The 21,215-nt window shown below is 36.4% G+C and overlaps 2 pseudogenes; one reads left to right on the top strand and one right to left on the bottom strand.

Moving 5' to 3' along the window:
- The first annotated feature begins 1,207 nt into the window (after positions 1-1,207).
- Positions 1,208-3,309, top strand: LOC140531854 (cyclin-dependent kinase inhibitor 3 pseudogene; annotated as a pseudogene).
- Positions 3,310-10,572: 7,263 nt separating this feature from the next.
- LOC140531853 (bifunctional methylenetetrahydrofolate dehydrogenase/cyclohydrolase, mitochondrial-like) lies at positions 10,573-21,142 on the bottom strand (annotated as a pseudogene).
- Between the last annotated feature and the right edge of the window lie 73 nt (positions 21,143-21,215).

The following is a 21,215-nucleotide window of genomic DNA, read 5'->3' as shown; positions in this document are numbered from 1 at the left end:
TTGGTACCTTGAATCAGTAATAAATTCCTTAAAATATTGTGTCTTGAAAAGTTATGTTAATTCTAGATATTTGTTAGTTTTTAATCAAATTCGCTGAGCTGAATTCTGGATCTATTATGCCCTGTTTCTTTATCTCTCCTTTGGTCCTTCCTATTTACCTCCAACATTATGTTCTATATTGGTGTATCATAATATTACTATCCTCTTTTGTTTCCATTTTGCTTGCTCTTTCTACACTGTTTTCATGCCTCTTCGCATTCTTTTGCCTCTTCGCTGCTCCCTTTCTCACCCTTATTCAGTACTCCCCATATTTGTCTGAAACCAAGAGGACCTATTTTTCACACCATATTCTTAATAAATGTTAGTTGAACAAAAAGATAAATATTTTATCTATTCCCCTGCACCTGCCTTAAAAGTTGTTAGTCTCCTTCAAACATTGCAAAATGGCATTATTCTAACATTTTAAGCCCCAAAATAAAGAAACCTAATAATTTTTGCATGTGAAAATACTATTCATTCAACCAAAACTTGGCAAGTGTTCAATAATTGGCAAAGTAGGGCAGACTCCTATGATCTGAAAATGTCGAGGGCAAATCACATAGCAGGAATAAATGCCAACCAATGTGGGTATTGCATGTAATGCAATATGGGTATCCATGTAATATTAAAAATCTATATGCAAAATTTCTAGTATATTGGGTGAATCTTATATAGAGACTGAGATCAGTAAAAGGCATTTGCACACTGATTCAAAGCACAGATGGATTTGATTGTCAGTCAATCAACCAGCATTTTATTAAGTTCTTAATATGTACTAGGCACTGGAGATACAAATTTTAAAATGAGACACATTCTGCCCCCATGGAGCTTACATTCTATTAAAGTGAATATATTATCTTCACAAAGAAATAAAGGATACATAAAATAATAATATAAACAAATGAACTCACTAACAACTGGATGAAACAGAAGTCTTTTGAAGGATATGTATTTAACTGAATCTTGAAAGGAGTTAGGAGTTTCAAAAGGCAGAGATTTGGAGGGAAACCATCCTAGAAAAAGGGCAATATCCAAACTTCCAAAGGTAACTTCCAAATTTAACATATTTTATTACAAATAAACTTTAAAAGCTTTTGTTCTGTAACACCAACTTTAATCAGATCCTTCACAGTCACTGTAAATAACCTTACTATTTCTTTAAGTGGCAATGGAGTCTAGGAAAGTGACTGTTCAAACTTTTTCCTATGAGGAGATGGAGAATTTATCTGTCATTCTGAAGAGACTTAGTGATGTCTTAAGAAAGCACAGAGAAATAAAACTGAGAATTCCTAAGAGAACAGGATTAAACTCTCGTATTGTGAAGAAACAAGAGGAGAAACTTCTTTTTAAAGCTTTAATTGACCTTAGAGAAATGAATGGTTAGTTCTGTGTTTCCAGAAGTGAGGGAAAACCAGTTGTAATGATGGTTAAAGATGAATTTGGCAGTGATCTTTCTCTAACATAATACACTGTTAATATTTATTTAGGTATTTATCTTATTCATTGTACTTTGAATAAATATTATAACTAGTAACCTCGAAATTTATTTAAGCTTAAGATCAGGGAATGAAAGAGGTTTCAACAGTTTATTTAATACATGTTTAATAAACTAGGATAAGGGTTAAAAGGTAACTGATTAATAAGAGATATGTAATTTTAATAGTGAATAAAGTATTATCTGAGCATACTCTTTGACTATTACCTAGTGTAAAAATGAAAAGGATAATGAGTTAACTATAGATAGAAAGACAATCCCCCTACCTAGTTTGCATGAAAGATTTGACCTTAAAATCCTTGCTACCATCTTTCCCTAAATCTTCAGGTAAAACTACTCTGTTGTTCTTGATATAACTTTATATTCTGTGGATTGTTTGTCTTTGCTTTATATGGTTGGAGAAGCATTGCATGAGAACGGAGTTTCATTTCTTCTGTAGAGAGACAAAAGACCTTTCTTACTAGGGATTATTAAATTAGGAATCAGGTGGGAGGCTAGAGTATGCCAGTCATCCTGGGTTAGCTATAAAACCCTGGAAAGTTAGAAAGGGCAGGCTTAAAGAACTGGCAGTCTGCTAAATCCATCTAGGATGGGTCATTCCCATTTTATTGCAACTGATTGGGAAGCCTTAGAGATGTCCACAAAGGGTAAAAAAGTTCAAGTAGATACTGACAGCAATAGGCCTTTATTTAGCAATTTTACTTCATAAAGACAAAGTTTCTAACTTGAGATACCTATAAGGAAGGGACAAGAAGTAATCCAATAAATAGTGAGTAGTGAAAGATGGATCCATCTAAACTTCTGGAGGGGCAAGATATATCCATAATTCAATCATTGTCAAAGAGCACATGTTATGGAAGAGATGATCTTTAGGCTACGATGGGAAGAGAAAGGCAATCAGTGATTCAGAGAGAGGCTGTATCTTAACCTAGTGTTCAGTTTTTTCCAGATTCTGAAAATGCTTAGTTTGATATAAGCATTCCTTCATTTTCACTTCTGTTGCCAAAAGTTGAGAGGCACTGATGAATCTGTTGGCATAGAAGGTACTAGACATAATAAATCCTAGCAAAGGGAATGGGGATACTAGAAAAGAGGAGGAGTACCTAGAACAGAAATAGCCTTTCATAAGAAAGTGGTGAAGGTGCCCAGTACAATGCAGACTAGTGAATTTGACTCATCACATGAAGAGTCAGTTGAAGATGAACAGACTCTATTTCAGATATCATAGCTACCCTTAATCCCTTGGGAATTGTTCTCAATTTCTAGGTTTATGTTCTCTTCCAGGTTGTAAATTTAAAGATGTTAGGAGAAATCTTCAAAAGGACATGGAAGAATTAAATACCTATGGTATACAAGATATAAATTGTGTTCTGCACCAGAGGAGAGCTGTTAAAATACTGAGTTCCAAACCTTTTAGACTTCTATCAGCAGCATGGAATCATCATTCATCACCATCCTATTCCAGATGGAGATACCCTTGACATAGACAGGTGTTGTGAAATCCTACAGGAGCTTGAAGTCTGTCTGGAAAATAATCAGAAAACCTTAATACATTGTTTTGGAGGACTCGGGCGATCTTGTCTTGTAGCAACTTGCCTCCTACTGTACTTAACTGATATGGTATCACCACAGCAGGCAATTGAAGCCTTCAAGATTTAAGAGGATCTGGGGCCATAAAGACCATAAGACAATATAATCATCTCAATGATTTTTGAGACAAATTGGCTGCACATCTGTCAACAAGAGACTCAATATCAAGATCTGTATCTAGATAAAGAATAGTATCAATTTACATAAATAAGATCTGTAATTTTATATCATCATCAGAAACTGTTACTAGTGTAACCAACTCAAATGAAAACTTGCCCATACGGATATTTTGCTAAACTTTTTTTGACAGTTTTCACTTGGTGTTCTTATTTGGAGATATTAGATGCATAAAAATATACTTCCTGTAAATAGGCTTCTCATCTGTTTTGTATGGGTACAATATGACTGCATTCAGCGCCATTTATATGTTTGTCATGAACCCTGTGTAATGCTCATTAGTAAGAAGAAGTAAAAACAACCCTGGTCCTTGGCATCACTATGAAGTGTTTGACTATGAGAAGACTGGAAATTCCTTGGGCACCTTGGTTCTTGATTTTTATTGATCCTGGCTGACTTGTTTTTAGTGATCTACATCCTGTTCCATAATTTGTCAGTTTTTTTCTCTCTATGTAGTGCCTCAGCTGATTTCCTTTCATTATTTTTCTATATGAATATCAATTTTCTTAAACAATCTTAACTCCAATTGCTTATTGTTGATTTTAACCAACCTAGATTGAATCGCACGCAGTGACTCAACTAAATTAAGGAAATCTAACTTAATTTAACATCCCTTATCAAATCAATTTAATAAAGAGGTATGTTGTTTTAAATTATGCTCCTGAAAATACCCAAAACTCTCACATGAGCTTTAGATATGGAAGACAACAATATTTAAGATCACTTATTTAGCTATAGGCAGTGATACCATACTCTACAGGGTACCGAAGTGTCTCCAAAGTCTAATTACTTTCCACTACACTATAACACCTAGAAACTCCAAAGGAAATCTTTGCCTGTCAAATAGTCCAGCAACTAAAACATTTTTTTTTTTTTTTGCTATTGGAGTAATTGTAGTATTTCAAAGAAGTGCTTCAAAATGATTCAGTGTTTTCAATAACCTGTTCCATGACACAAAACTCATTATATTAATGTCTATTTTAGTTAATTAGAAAGTTAACTCATAGCAGTACTAAGAAATATATATATATATATATATATATATATAAAATTATGCATCCCATCAATATCCAAGTGATAGTACTAGGAACTTAAATTACTATCTCAAACCACAGGTTACATTTTTGACCAGTAAAAGTTCAGGAGTAATGAAATAGTTCAGAGAATTCATGAGAAATCACATTCTGCAAGTTGAGTAAAAGCACAAGTTAAACATTTTCTAACATCAAACAGTTTTAAATTTTTATTTTGCTTCCACATATTAGAAATCACACAACCAACTCAGTATAATTATTCAGGATAATAGAGGAAAGTAATGCAATTGGTTAACCAAGCTCAGCTAAATATTCATTGTTATATCAAAGTTTCCATTTGAATGTCATTTTAATACTTAATAACATATAGAATTCACTTCACTAAATTATTTTAAACAGCAAATATAATTTTCTGTATAATAGAAGTGAGAATAAAAGAAACTGCTCCATATACTGTAAGGAAATATAGTTAGTGTATGACATGATAGAGGAAATATTTTCTCTTCCTGATCTTGGGTGAAAGAGTTCATTACAAATTACACAGCCAAAATGGGGGTGGGGAGAAAATAAAAAAATAATCTGGAAGAGCTTAATAATCCACAAACCTAATGAGAAGTAACTGCATTTTAAATGAATAGCTTAATGTGCCAACAAAGCATGATATTAACATAAGTAACACAAGCCACAAATACTTTGTGACATTTTTTATTAAATACACAAATGTGGAATAAATTCATTGAGCTATAAGGACCAATTTTACGTGCATTTTCTTTGGTCACATGTAAAATCTTGTAAGTTTGAAACTTAATAATTTTAAGAAAACAAGAAAAATGCTAAAATAAACTGTTTTGTTTGTCTTATCAGTCTTAATGTACAGACTTATCTCTTGTTCCAGGATACTACTTAATTGCACCATTCTTTCTAGAAGAGAAGGCAAGAAAATTGTAACCAAAGAAAGTATACATATACACACACACACATATATACATATATATGTATATATACATACATACATACACACATATGTGTATATATACATATATATAAACACTTGACAATTTAAACTTAAACTCTGAAATGCCAATTCTGAAATAAGTCAAGATATTTTCTAACTATATGTAATTACACAATGAACACTACAAAAACCACTAGAGCTTCTGAAGTGACACCATTACTATATTGCAACAACACCACATAATTAATACTGTTTCCCAACTTCCAACAAACAAAATGCTAGAGTTAAAATTTGGTGATTAAAGCTATAACCTTAGTCTAATTGAAACAGTATCTTTTATAAGTACGATAATCACCTGAAACAGTAATGGCTATAAAAGTGGAGGAACCCTGTTTTCTTCTCAATATAAGCTATTATGTACTGATTCTCTGAGATTTGTTAATGCCAAAAGATTCTTTGCACCATAGTGAACAAGAATAATACGAAAGAGCTTGTTTCTGGTAAAATAACATAAATTACTTCACTTTTTACAACTGATGCAAAAAGTTGCAAAAACTTAAGAATTAATATCTTACATTACTGGTGGTACAGTTATGAAGTTTTCTTCCTTACTAAAATGATTATTGCTCTGTCAAAATGTAGTTGTCCATCAGTGTTTCTGAATAACTTATAGTTATATTGTATGGTTTCTTGTCAGATGCAAGATGTTTATAAGATCAGAAGTACCAAATAAATGGATTTGCAATTTTGTTAAATTTCTTGGTATAAAATGTCCAAATCAACTGAAAATCTACTATTGTATATAGGATTTTCTAGGTACACTCTAATGTGAACTTAATAAAATCTCACTAAACACTGCATTTGCAGACAAGCCAAGGTGAAGGGATGCTATTTTGTTTGGTCCAAACCAACAGCATCTAAGAAGGTATCATATTTCTATGTTTGTATTGCAACTTAACTGTATTCGATTGAAACACTAAAAATTTTACATTTAAAAAAAGAAAGCCTAGACCCAGAAAATTGGAGGAATTTTTTATACTGTCACATTACCTCATAAAAAATATCTTTCCAGGAGAGAATTCTGGGAAAGTAGAAGAATAAGTGAGAAAAATCCAAGCTCTTAATAGTTTCCCCCACAAAAGAGATGAAAGAGTGCCTCAGCTCAAATATCAAGCAGTAAAAATGAATAAGAATAAGGGTAGAACAGGGGTCCTCCTGCGATGATCAGAGAAGTTCTGAAGATAAGTCTTAGTATGAGCTTTGGTGTGTGGGAAGAGTAAACAGCTCCAGAATAGTTCCTTTTTTTCTTTTTAAATTTAATTAATTATTTATTTCAGTTTTTAACAATCACTTCCAGAAATTTTAAATTTTCTCCCCCTTTGCCCCCTTCCCTTCTGAAGATGGCATACAATTTTATATGGGTTCTACACATACATTCTTATTAAACATATTTTCACATTAGTCATGTTGCACAAAAGAGTTAAAATGAATGGAAGAAACATGAGAAAAAGCAAACAAAACATAACACAAGAGAAAATAGTCTGCTTCATTCTATGTTCTGATTCCATAGTTCTTTCTCTCAATATGGATGGCATTTTGTACCAAGAGTCCTTTGGGAATGTTTTAGGGTCTTGTATTGCTGTGAAGGGTTAAATGTATCAGAAACAGTGCTAGCACATTGTGGCTTGTTATTGTGTATAGTGTTCTCCTGGTTCTGCTCATTCCACTCAGCATCAGTTCATATAAGTTTTTCCAGATTTTTCTGAAGTCCATCCAGGCTAGATCCTTAAATAAGTGGCAAGCCCTAGGGCTAGATGGTTTGGGAGCCTAAATTGCCCCAGCTGAAGGAATTATTAGCCCTGGGACAGTACAAGGTGTTGGTCATCTGAGTCTGGGACCATCAAAGGAACCTCTGCTGACAAGGAATGCTAGACTCAGCTGTGCCGTGGTACCACTACTAGATCTGTATCCCAAAGAGATCATGAAAAGGGAAACTGAAAAAATGACCCATGTGTACAAAAATATTTGTAGCAGCTCTTTTTTTTGTGGCAGCAAAGGAATGGAAATGGTGGGATGATGCCCTTCAAAGAAGAATGGTTGAATGAGTCATGGCATAAGCATGTGATGGAATACTATTGTTCTATAAGAAATGATAAGCAGGAAGACTTCAGAAAAACCTGGAAAAACTTGTGTGAACTGATGTTGAGTGAAGGGGGCAGAGCCAGAAGAACATTGTACACGGTAATAGCAAATGTGCCGTGATCAACTTTGATAAACTTAGCTCTTCTCAGCAATGCAATGATCTAAGATAATTCCAAAAGATTCATGATGGAAAATTCTATCCACATTCAGAGAAAGAACTGTGGTGTCTGAATGTAGACTGAAACATACTATTTTCTCTTTTTTTTCTTTCCCATGGTTTTTCCCTTTTCTTCTGATTCTTCTGGCAGAACATGGAAACTCAAAATTATATAAAAGTGAATGCTGAAAACTATCTTTACAAGCAATTGGAAAAAAATCAAAATACTATTAAGTGCAAAAAAAGAAATGTAAGTTATGTAAGTTATTCTCTTCTAGAATAAGCCTATTTCACGTTTTATTTAGTGTGTTGATCAGTATATCCACATTTCTTAGATTGTGTTTAAAACATCAGATTATTTAGCTGTGGAATCCTCATCTGTATTGTCCACCTCTCTTGTAATTTGAAAATTATGTAACTGAACTTGATGTTTAGCAAATCTAGCTAACCAACGCTTTCAGTAAAACTGTCTTAGCCATCTACTTAATTTCTGTTTTATTTCACTGCCTTACATAAACTTGAAGCTTTTATGTAAATAGTAATAAATAAATAAGATTTACAGAGTGCTCACCATGCAACAGGAACTGTGCTAAATACTTGGCAATTAACATATCATCTGTTCCTCAGAACAACCATTACTTTTAGGTGCTATTATCATCCTCATTTTACAGATGAGAAAACTGAGACAAATACAGGTCAAGAGACCATTCATTAGTGGCAGCTGAACTGAGTTGTGGACTGTAATTGTCACATTTACTGGACAAGAATATGGGTCATGTGTGACTTGCTTAGTAGCAATGGTAATGAAAAATATTTCCATGATAAGAGATACTGGGGAAGGAAAAGAATTGATAGGACAAGGCATCAGAGAATAAATGAGAAAGAGCTGAGCTCTTTCCATGCAATTGGGATACAATTCCTCATGAATAGATATCACTGAGACTGTTACTGTCTTTTTAATAGGTACAAGATCAGAGGCCAAGGAAAGAAGCTTAGTGAACTATAGGGTCTTATCTTGGCCACAAGTGGTTCACAGCACTACTATTATGCACTGATGCTTTGTTGCCTACGAGGTTGATTGATCTATAATTTGAATAATGGAAAAGCATTTATCTATAGTTCAAGGGCTGTGTAACAGTGAGAATACTGGATTTGAGACACAAGGCCTGGGTTCCCAAATATGCTATTTATTACAAACATAACCTTGCACAAGATTCTTTAAACTCTTTTAACCTCAATTTCTTCATCTATAAAATAAAGGATTTTAACTAATCTTGTAGGTCACTTCCAAAACTAAATTCTATGATCCTATGTCAAAGAATCCTATTAACATAATGAAAATATTATGAAAGATACTTAACAACAAGAATGGTACCCAAACTACTGACCTTTCTAAGATTTGTACTCTAGAAGAGGACTCTGGGAAGATGATAGGATAAGGCAGGATATTATCTGGTTCTCCCAAATTATTACCTCCCTTACAAATTAAAATAATGCCTCAAAGTGAACTTTAGAGGGGCATAAGTAATTAAAATCTGGGGTAAAGCAGTTATCCAGCCTAACACAACTTGGGAGGACGTTAGGAAAGACCTTGCTTCCAAGGATTGTGATTTGGTCTGATTGAAGTGCATGTATCTCCTGGCAGACACCTCCAAATCAATAACAAGTCCGGGGGGGGGGGGGGGTCTCAGAATTAGCTTTAGAAGCTTTCACTTCTGGACTATATGGTGATCAGAGAGCTGATTAAGGGAAGATTGCAGACACTACCACCCCCACTGGTGCTGGACATGGTGCTCACAGGAGCTAACCAGGCACAGTCCTATGCTGTGGCTGTGAGCAAAGAGGAGATAGAAAAAGCTAGTGAGTAGAGTGATAGAATGGCAGGAGCCCTGCTGCCTGTAATTACTAGCAGGAGAGTGGAGGCCCTGATTTTGGTTCCAGGTTAAAGGGTGGAACTGAAGCTTGCAGCCACTTGAGAGACTTCAGTAAGACCATTTGTGGCCACAGCAGTGCTGAGGGCAGAGAGAAATGTCTGAAGCCAACCCTTAGATAGAGATCAGAAGATAATAGCAGGAAAGGCTTGAAGCCTGAGACATTATCCACTTCACCTCAGGACTAGGTCATACTCCAATGTAAAGTTAATAGCCAAGAGATAAGCTGCTAAAATGAGTAAGCAAAAGAAAAAGAAAAAGAACCAGATCATACATACTGTGGTGACAGATAAAATCAGCATTCAACGTCAGAAGACAATGAGGTCAAAATAGTCACTTCTAAAACTTCAAGGAAAAATGAAAAATAAAAGGCTCAAAAGTAAAAAAAAGAGTTCTTGGAAGAGCTTAAAAAAGACTTTAAAAATCAAATAAGAAAGGTGGAGGAAGTGATTGCAAGAAAATCAAGAAAAATATGAAAAGAAAGTCAAGCAATTGGTAAAAGAAATCCAAAACTTACAGTAGAAAATAAATACTTGAAAACTGGAATCAGTCATGAAGAAACTCATGGTCTCATTAGACACCTAGAAATAACAGAACAAATAAAAAGAATGAAAGGATAGAAGAGAAGGTGAAATATCTCATTACAAAAACAACTGACCTAAAAAACAAATTGAGGAGAAACTATATAAGATTTGTTGGACTACCTGAAAGTTATGCTCAAAAAACAAGTTTACACACTATACCTCAAGAAATTAAGAAAAATCACTTAGAAGTTTTAGAACTAGATAGTAAAATAGAAATTGAAAAAAAATTCATCAATCTACACCTGAAAGACATCCCAAGATGAAAAATCACAGAAAGGTTATAGCTAAGTTTCAATGCTCACAAGTCAAGGAGAAAATATTTCAAACCACTAGGAAGAAACAATTTAAATATTGTGGAGCTACAGTCAGTATAACACAAGATTTGACAGGTTCTACATTAAAAGACTGAAGAGCATGGAACATGATATTCCAAAGAGCAAAGGAGCTGGGTTTGTGACCAAGAATAACTTAGCCAGCAAAGCTGAATGTAATCCTACAAGAACAAAAGATATTTAACGAAGTAAAGGATTTTAAGGTGTTTTTGAGGGAAGGACGATAAGTGAACAGAAAGTTTGACCAACAAGAATCAGAAGAAACATAAGAAGGTGAACATGAAAGACCAAATACAAGGGATTTAATAAGGTCAAACTCTTTGCTTCTTATGTGGGAAAATATATATAACTGTTAAGAATGTTAACATTACTATAGTTGTTTGAAAGAGCATACATAGATTGAGGGCTTGGGGTTGAGTTATATATGATAGGATAATCCTAAGAAATAACATTGGTTACAGAGAGGTAAATTATCTCAAACAAATGAGGTGTGAATAGAAGAACGTTACAGTGAAGGGCAGGAGGGAGTGGAGAGTTTATTCTCATCAGAACTGTATTAAAAAGGAAATAACATATACATCTAGAAATGTATAAGAGTCTTCCTCATTTACATAGATATAGGAAGGTGAGGGGATAGGATGAAGAAGGTACTCTTAGAAGAAATAGGAGGGTATGGGAAGAATATAAGGGAGGAATTCTTAGAAGCGTGGGGAAATTAAGGAAGAGGAGGGAGAGAGGGTAAGGGAAGAATTATTAGAAGAAGTGAAGATTAGGGCAATAGTGGTCAGAAATAAATTAAACATATAAGGAGGGATAGAGTAAATAAAAAAGGATAGAAGGATAAACAGTAAGGAAAAATAGGATGGATGGAAATACACTACTAGTAATTGCAATTTTGAGTGTCAATAAGATGAACTCATACATAAAATGAAAATAAATGAAAATTAAATGAATTATAGGTGGAAACAGAAAAGTTACCAGTGTGGGGGACTTCAACCTTCACTTTGCAGAATTAGAAAAATCTAACAAAAAATAAGAAAGAAGTCAAGGAAATAAATAGAATCTTAGATAAGCTAGATTTGGTCAATATCTGAAGAAAACTGGATTGGAATAGAAAGAAATATACATTTTTCTCCAGTGGCACATGGTACCTTTGCAAAAACTGACATTTATTAGAGCATTAAAAGCATTACAGTTAAAACATTGCAGAAACTCAGAAATATTAAATACATTTTTTCAGATCATAATGTCAAAAATATTATATCTAAAAAGGGACCATTGAAACAAATTAGAAATTAATTGGAGACAAAATAACACAATTTTAAAGATAAATAGGATAAAGAACAAGTCATAAAAACAATAAATAATTTTTAAAAGAATGATAGCAATGAGAATATATCAAACGTATGGGATGAAGCAAAGGAAGTAATCAGGGGAAAATTTATGTCTCTAAATTCTTTTTTTTATTTTTAAACTACTTTAATCAAAAATCTGTTTGAGTAATTCAGTAAGCACTGCAAGCTTTCAAAGATTTTCAGGAAAGGCAACGGGGACCTAAATGGAAAGATACAGCAGCCACTGCAAATTCTTTGATTATTAGGAGAGTGTCAGGTGCTCTGGGATGCACGGCATGCCCGCCCCCACCAAGGTCCCCAGCCTGGCTCTCTTCCAGAAAGTCTGAGGGGGATGTGCCCAAAATAAACTCCTAGCATCCCTCAGAGCACAGAATGTCCCTGAGTCAAAGCTGCTTTTAGGTCTGGGTTCTTTTTGTTATACTCAATGTGTAACATTTGAACCTTGAAGTCAAACATGAACTCCTTTGTAGTCAATTCCAGGACACAAACTCCCCACACCCCACATTGAGAGGACCAGCAGGGCCTGTTTTCAAAATAGCCATTTCCTGTTGGCCAGCCCCAGGGATGATTTTGAGGCTCATCCAGCGCCCCTCCCCTCCCCCCAGAGGAGCTCTGGTCTGAAAGAGTGCCCACCTTTGCTACAGCCTTCGACAGTTGTGGGTGTGCACTTATGGGAACCAGCAGATTATCATTTCTTGGGGTGTGGAGAGTTCGACTAAGATGCTCCAGATTACATAGTGGACTTGTTTTTCCCTTCCTCTGAACTACTGGGTCTAGCAAGTTGAGTCTGTAACCTAGAGACTTACTTCAGGGAACTACGAATGAGGTTCCAGAGGATAATATCATAAGGCAACCTGATTTTATCAAGTCACCACAACAACGCAGTTTCTCCCACTCAGTGGCCTACTGAGTCTCTTCTGGTTCTATGTAATATGGGGGCCTGTGCTTCATGTGTTTTAACATCAGTGGTCTCAGTTCAGTTTTCCCTGGGCAGGGCTGCAAGAGCCAGGATCACCCTGTTGCGGCAAATGATGGTGTTCTTCATCAGCATGGCGACTGCCATGGGACCCACACCCCCAGGGACAGGCGTGATGTAGCTGGCTTTCTTCTTGACTTCTTCAAAATCCACATCTGCCAGGCCTAGAGGCCTGAGGGCTACCCGAGTCTTACCTTACCTATCACAGGTCTTCGGCTGGCCAAACCGGATAAAAGTATGAGAGAAGAGACTTTCCGGAGTTGAATAAGGATTAGGCTTTATTCAGGGTCTTGGTTACATGTGCAGGGGGATTTCTTCCTGAGGAGAGAGGAATCTCCCCAGGAGGCAAAGATCTTACAGTAAGAGAATGAAAGCAGAAGTGGAAGTGGGGAGAGAGGGGGGAGGGAAGAGCGAAGAGAGGAAAAGGGGCCTTCTGTCCTGAAAGGGCCCCTCAGCGCTAAGAGCGCCTTTGGGCTTTCCTGACCCTACTTAAGCTCTCCTGCCGCATAGTTTGCACCTGAATACCGTGCCTGTTAGATTACAATAGGTGTGCCCAGATCCGGGCCAGTCTCGAGGGCGGGGATGCTCTCTCCCATCACGTTCTCGCGGGAAGAGGCGGAAATACACGAGATCTTACTCCTCAATTCCCTGCTGTTTCCTGGGGAGCCTCGTGAGAACTCTAAGGTTTAGAAGTTCTCACCTTTACCCTCCGAGACTGTCCACATGGAACTGAGCTTACACCCCCAACACACATCTCCCACTACTTTGGGCTTGGCGGTGATGGGATCGTGAACCTCATTTATCCCCACATCGATGACAGCAGCCCCTTCCTTGATCATGTCTGCTGTGATCAGATTAGGAATACCTGCAGCGGACACTATGATATCTGCAAGAATCGTGTGGTTCTTCAGCTGCTCCTTGGGAGTGTAAGGGTGAGAGATTGTCACAGTGGCATCCCCATGTCTGCCATGCGTATGTAGCAACATTGCGATGGGCATGCCTACATTCTTGGACCTGCAGGCCACCACCACGTTCTTCCTCAATGTGGGAATGCCCGTCTGCTTAATGATCCACACGCCCAGGGCGTCGCAGGTAGCATGGAGTACTAGTCCAGGCACATGCGCCCCACGTTGATCACATGAAAGCCATCCACATTGATATCTGGAGCCACAACATTGCAGACCTTTCTCTCACTGATGAGCTCAGGAACAGGGAGCTGAACCAGCAGGTCGTCTACATGGTTATCATCACTGAGCTTGTTGATTAAATCCAGCAGCTCTCCTCTGAAAAGGAGGCAGGTTTCAAAATTGTTTCACTGCTGATTCTCACATCCGCAGCAACCTTGGTTTTGTTCATGACATAGGAGTGACTTTCAGGGTTTTCTCCTACCAAGACGACACCCAGGTGGGCCCTTTTGTTACCTAAGGCAACCCACGGCTCCATTTCCTGCCGGGCTTCCTGCCTGATGTGCTGGGCCAGCTTTTTTCCAGAAGTTACGATGGCTTCATTTCTGGTCCCTGTTACAAGCTGCAGATGGCAGGCGTTCAGCGCCGTGCCGCTGGAGCCGCCATCCTGCCACCGCCACCGGCGAAGCCGACTGAGCCGCGGATCGAGGGCCGAGGAGGGTGCTGGGCTCGCTGCCCCCTCTCTGGCTCGAGAAGGACTCCAAATTCTTAAATCAATAAAATAAAGAATAGATGAATGAACTGGGTATAAAATATGACTATGTTATTGAGTATTATAAATATTCAAATCAACTACAAAGTACCGATGAAGGAAGTTGCTATATGCTTCCAGACAAAGAACTTATAAATAGAAGTATACATAGTATGGGGGGGGGGCGGGGCGAAGAAGGTGTCCTCCTTTAGTGAGGGAAGAGAGACAGTTTTGTACTTAGAATGTAGCCAAACAAATTAATCTTTTTAAAAAAAAAAGATTTGCACACTAGAGAGATCTCAGAGTCTATTTGCCATGATTCTAGATATGAGGAAACAGGAACAGTCACTGCTGTATAGATGGACCCAGGCTTTAACATGCTCTATTTCTCCCTTGATGATCAGGACTTAGAGCATATCTAAACTGCAGAGTTGGGAATACTTCCAGTGGCAAATCTACTGTTTGTGTCCCAGTTGAAAGTCAAGTGATAGAATCTAATCAGCCCCATTGGGATCTATAGTTCTTTGGCTTCCCATTCTGGTCGCAGAATCACTTGAATCATACAGAACTGTTGCTACTGCTACTGCTAACATATGAACTATGCCTTCCCTCAGCTTACACTTAATTCTAAGGGGATGGTAGCACGAGGTCAAAAAATTATAGGGGTCCATGGATACCTAATTAGGTGAAACATTTTCAGCTTATACATTTGTAATATGATTCTTCCTCCCCCTGAAATTTCAGCCCCCAGGGTCTCAAGGAAGACAGTCTTAAATTTTCCTCCTGTAGAATTACATTTTCACTTCTCTGTGGTGAGGAGGATGATATTTGGGAAGGTCGGTGATCCTCCACCTACACTTCAGGAGTTTAAATCAGAGCTAATAAAAGAAGGAAATCTTAACTTTTGGAGGACACAGGCAACCTTCCTCAAGCTAAACAAGAAGCCTCAGAGAGCAGACCTGAATCTCATCCTGAGGATCCTAAAGATAGTCAAAGCTTTAATCCCATCTCAAAGAACACCTCTCTAGAACTTGCTCCAGGTTTCTGTATAGCCTTCTCATAAGCACACCAGGTAGCCTTCTAGCACTTGGCTGTGAGTTTTGAGCAACATATGTGTGTGTATACATATATATATATGAATGTGTGTATACCATATAATATTATACATATATTTGAGACTGAGGTATACATATATATAAATAATCTAATTCTATGTAAACTATGTCTTTTGTTCTCACACTTGCATTACAAAGGGCAATTTTTGCTTATTAATGACTTTAGGTAGAAAGATGGGTCAAGTAAAATTTATTGTAAAAATTACCTATACAAAATGTGGGCAAAGATCTCTATTACTTGACTGGTTTTTATTTTAACAGGTGAGAAATGTCTTGTGAAAACTCAACATGCTGATTTTGAGAGATGTCCGGTTTGCTCATAAAAAGTATAGGAGAATAAGGAATCCATTATTTCTTTGGAAATTATTGAGAAAGAAATTGTATTTAATATTTTAAAATTCCTATTGTTGAAAGTTAGTACCACTAACTAATAAACATTTAGTAAGTACCTACTAGGTCCTAGGAACTCTTATAGTTTGGGGGAATATACATAGAGAATACTCATACTCACAAGAAGCTTACATTCTATTAAAGTTCTTGAAAAATAGTTAGTTATTAGTCTTTTCTGTCTTATCCACTCAACTAATGTGGTATTTAATATGTGTATAAGTGTGTGTGTATGTGTGTCTACATCCATATGTACATAATATATATTATATAATATAATATATAACATATAAAACATACATATAACATATATGTTATGCATATGTTATATTATACATATTATATACTATAATATATATTTACATACACATGAGCGTGTGCCCAAATGGCTGCCTGATAGTAGATAAAGAGACCGTTTTAAAGTCAATGGAACCCAGGTTCAAATCCCCACCTCTGACACATATTGCTTCTATTATCCTGAGAATCACCTAAATTAGCAAATCTCTAAGTCAGTGTGTTGCAAACAATCAGTGTTCTGCATAAGTGGAAGAGTTTTCTCTCTAGGATCTCACTACTACAATAAACACAACTCTTTGCAAAATACATATGTGTATATATAAATACATGTACATATATATTATATATACACATATACATATACATACATATACATATAATATACATATAACATGTGTATGTAGATTTGTGGGACATCTTATATATAGAATTGCATTTATACACATATAGACCTATGCTTTTGTGTGTATATTTACAAATGTGTTTACACATATATTTATAAATAGAAATAGTTTACTCAGATTTCAGTGTTATAGGGACTTCTTGGTAAGGGACGTCTTTAGGAATAGATCTAAAATACCTCTTAGTGAGTTCCCAAGATTACTGTCAGGTTGTTGTTGTTGTTGTTGTAAGTATGTATGTGTCTTTTATTAATTTGATTTTTAAAAATTCATACAAATATCTCTCTTTGAGAATTTCGGAAGAGCTACCTTTTTTCCTTGTTTCCTCTGGTGACCTTGCACAGCCCTCCCTCACTCAAAACAAAGTCAAGTGCAAGTCATGTCATCATTTCTCTGATGGCATGGTGCTCTTCCGCAATGAAGGACGAACACAATCCTGTGAGTATTGTGAGTAGACGCAGCTGACTGAATGGGGACCGAGCTATCTGGGTAATTTAACTCCTCCTCTCCTGTCTGCTTCCCCCCACCCTTCCTTCTCCTCTCCAAAGGAAGGTAAATCTGGATGGTCAATAGATGCCCAGTTGACTTGAGTTTTACTGGCTCCTCTCCTCTCCTCTCCTCTCCTCTCCTCTCCTCTCCTCTCCTCTTCTCTCCTCTCCTCTCCTCTCCTTTCCTTTTTCCTTTCCTTTCCTTTCTTTTCCTTTCCTTTCCTTTCCTTTCTCCTTTCCTTTCCCCTGTCCTGTCCTTTCCCAAAACCTAAAACATACTTCACTCTGAAGCTGGGATGTCAATGAGCCCCTGCCTAAGGGCTTCTCTGGACCCTCCTAGTTTTAGAGTAATTATCAGTGGTATCTGTTTCTGTTTTCCTCCCAGCCTGATGACTTTCTTTTTTTTTTTGGCCTCATTAAAGGGGCCATGCAATGGCTGCTTTTTAAACAGGTCTATCCAATGAATGGGCATTGCCTCACCCTAAGTGAGTACTTGCTAAGAACTTGGCCTAAAGGGCCCAAGGTCTCCCACTGAATCCTGAGTCATCTCCAATCATCCTGATGAATATCTGGTCACTGGATTCCGATGAATCTGGAGGAGAAGTGAGGCTGGTGACCTGCACAGCCTTCTGTCACTCAAAACAAAGTCAAGTACAAGTCATGTCATCATTTCTCTGATGGCATGGTCTTCTTCAGCAACAAAGAATGAACACAAACAATCCTCTGTTTTATTTTCTTCAGTTTAAGTGCATCCTCCAGGAACATGGAACCAATTTGTGTCAAAGGTGGAGACTTGTATCTGGGTTGCATAGACTCTTAGGCCATCTCTCTATCCAGTGAATTGGGCTGTCTCTTGGGCTACAATTTATACTCATGAAATAAGATCGATTTTCTTCTCACTAGGCTGTGTGAGTAGTGTCCTACCTGAAGGGGAAAGGAAGTATAGGCTAACTTCTCAGTGATTGGTACCAAATTTAGAGGAGTATTTATGACCTATATGAAATGTTCTTCATCCTTGACATCACATTTTTACCAGAAAGCTAAAGTGAATTTCAGTGAAGACAGTAACATTCTTTGTTGCCTAATTTTAGATTTCTGGATCTTTGAGCAGGAAGAGGACTGAGGGTTATTCTAATCCAAACTACCATACAGTAAGATAATTTCTTCTACAACATCTTTTACCAATAGTCATTGGTTTCTATTTAAATATTTCATATGAGTCCTGCTTGAACTTTCAAAATAGCAGAAATTACTTACTTTAACCTAAGATCTGCTCCTCTTAAATTTCCACATATTGGTCCTAACTTTGACCTTCTAGAGGAGTCTTGCGAAAGGTACTCCTTTCCTATATGACAATCCATTAAAAATTAATGTAGCAGAAGTTTGGAGAAGGATCATAAACATAAATGTTAATTTAAGGATGATGAGGGAGAATTTATCCTCTAACTTTTTTTCTACTAAAATGAAGGAAATTACTGGGCTGGGGATTTCATGTTTTTGAAAACCGAGTATACTATGTGAGGAATGGAACCTGCTATCTCACGACTTTTTTACTGAAGTTCCACGATCTATAATCCCTCAGCAATTTGACATTTGTTTCCCTTATTGCAGTTGGCTTTAATTTCTTCATCCCTCACATAGGAAAGTATACTTCAAAGAAAGTGATGTGGTTGGTGATAAAAGCTAAAAAAGTAAGGGGAGTAAAAACATCTTAATGAACACTTTGTATATAGCAACTACTATGAACATTAGACATGAAACTAAAATGATTGCATCCAAGAAGTAGTTAGGTGGTTATAGTTATATAAGTATTTTGTCTCTCGGAGCTCTGATACGAAAGAGGCACATGTGAAGAGATCTTATAACTTCATTTAGTCTCTTGACTTTTATTTCTTAGCTCTCAACAGTCTTATCACTGGCCACTCTGTCCATTCACATTGTTGTCCTGTTTTTCCTTCATTCTACTACATGGGAAAGTATATCAATAAATATCATTTTCTATGTTTACAGGTACAGCAAAAGTGGCTAGGGAGGAAACTTTTAAAACAGTCTGCCACTTCTAAGATTTCCATGCTTAACACATATTTCTTGGACATTTTAATAGTAATGATGGGATGGGACATAAGTTATCAGTTTTCTTAAAAACTGTAAAAGCAGCAAATTGACTATTTTTGTATTATAGCATGAGGAAAGAAGGGGATTTTGTCATGTCTTTTGAAGAACAAATACCAGAATGGTTACATTTGTTTATTTTATTATGAATTTTTACATTGCACACTTTTTATAATATTGTAAAAGAATGTCTGTAGTCCTTTAAGCAAGCCTATCCTCAAGGTATCCAAGACATTGAATTGAGTTTTTTGACTTTCTGGAAAATATGTATTCTATAATATTGATTAGAAGACTGTTCTAGTTAACAATAATTTGCAGTCAGATGTCATAATCCATGACATAAAGTGAAAAGCAGCATTATAAAACTTTAATATTTCAAGAATTTTTATATCATTAGCATTGTTATGGTATACATAACAACTTCATGCTCATTTTAATGTTCTTAAGAGTTTCTCTGACCAAAAATTGTATCATACTTCAGCCCATGTTGTAACGAGACTCTCCATACTTAGCCGTGATGGTATGAGAATGAGGAGTATAGAATCCATTACCAAGTCTGTGCTCAAAGTCTTTCCTGCTTCAGAGAACCAGCCAGACTGCTTTTGTGATTGGCTGACACAGATTTTTTGAATCCAAGGTCTCCTCCATGACATAAAGACGTGTTGGAGGCAAACAATTATCTGGATATATGATTGAAATGTTGAATTTTTAACTTAATTTTAATTTCAGCACCTTATTCAAATTCTAAGAGCAGGTTCCTGATTCTATTATTTACATGAATTAAAATATTTAAGTCATCAGTGGGTCTAGATTTTTTTCCTGAATATGTGCCAATCACTAAAATCATTGAATCTATCAATCTTCTTCTAATGAATTCTAGTAAAATTTTCTTTGTTCAGTGATAAGGAGAAAGAACAGCAGGTGATGTACAGTGTCTTTTATATAGCCAGCTAGACAATGTAATCGATAGTGGTGGACCTGGAGTGAGGCTTCCCTGTTTGAATTCTGACAAAGACACTTATTAGTTATGTGATCCTGGATAGGCTACATTGCTGCTTTCAGCCTCAATTTCTGCATCTGCAAAATGGGATTAATAATATCACTTACCTTCCAGAAGTGTTATATGAATCAAATGAGACAACATATATAAGGCAATACTAGTCTGAAAGTTTTCTATGCAAATATTATTTTAACTACTACTGTCCTACTAAAGCTGATGACAAAGAAAAGTATGATTTTTTTATGATTTTTGCCCACACTGAATGTCTTCTGCTGGTAATAATGAGCTAATACCGATATGTGGCAATCTGCCATCCCCTCAGATATATTCTCTCATTTTGAGTTGGATTGTATTTGAATATTCACTGAGGATGTCAAATATATCCCAGTAGGTTAAAAAGACTGCTTTGTTCCCAGACACATCATGTTTCACTATCATTAAAGGAGAATACATTGCAATTCTGTAAGTTAATTTTCATAATGTCATAAACATCACGACCTGGTATTTGGTGCACTTCTACATGTTTCATCCTTTCTTCTAAAGAAGTAATGGAAGTTAGGCAGCCATTGATTTTGTTTCTTTTGCAGCCTTCTCTGACATAGGTTCTCTTTTAGTGTTCAATGACTAGATAACAACAAATGATGTTTTCTCCTACTGTGTTCTGTATCAACATCTCACAATTTGCACATGACTAGATTCTCTCATATTCAACATATTTAAATTATATTAGCAAAGTGAGAGCTTATGAAATGACCGAGAAATTGTCCAGTGAGAGAAAATAAAGGGTCAGGAAAATCTGCTTAGATGCAGTTATTGGATACCTTTTAGTAGAAAAATCGTGAGAACTTTTGTCATCAAAGTAGCCTAGAGTTTTAAGAATATTGACCAATTTATAGTCCATAGTAACAGAATCATCCATTTCAAATTAACCTTGGACTCACAGGGACAGGATGAACAGTAAATTGTGGGGACGTTTTTGCTTTTTTGTTTTA

Source organism: Notamacropus eugenii, chromosome 3 (genome assembly GCF_028372415.1).
Source record: "Notamacropus eugenii isolate mMacEug1 chromosome 3, mMacEug1.pri_v2, whole genome shotgun sequence".
In the NCBI taxonomy this organism is placed as follows: Eukaryota; Metazoa; Chordata; class Mammalia; order Diprotodontia; family Macropodidae; genus Notamacropus; species Notamacropus eugenii.
The sequence above is the reverse complement of the archived record's forward strand: the minus strand, read 5'-3'. Positions and strand labels throughout refer to the sequence as shown.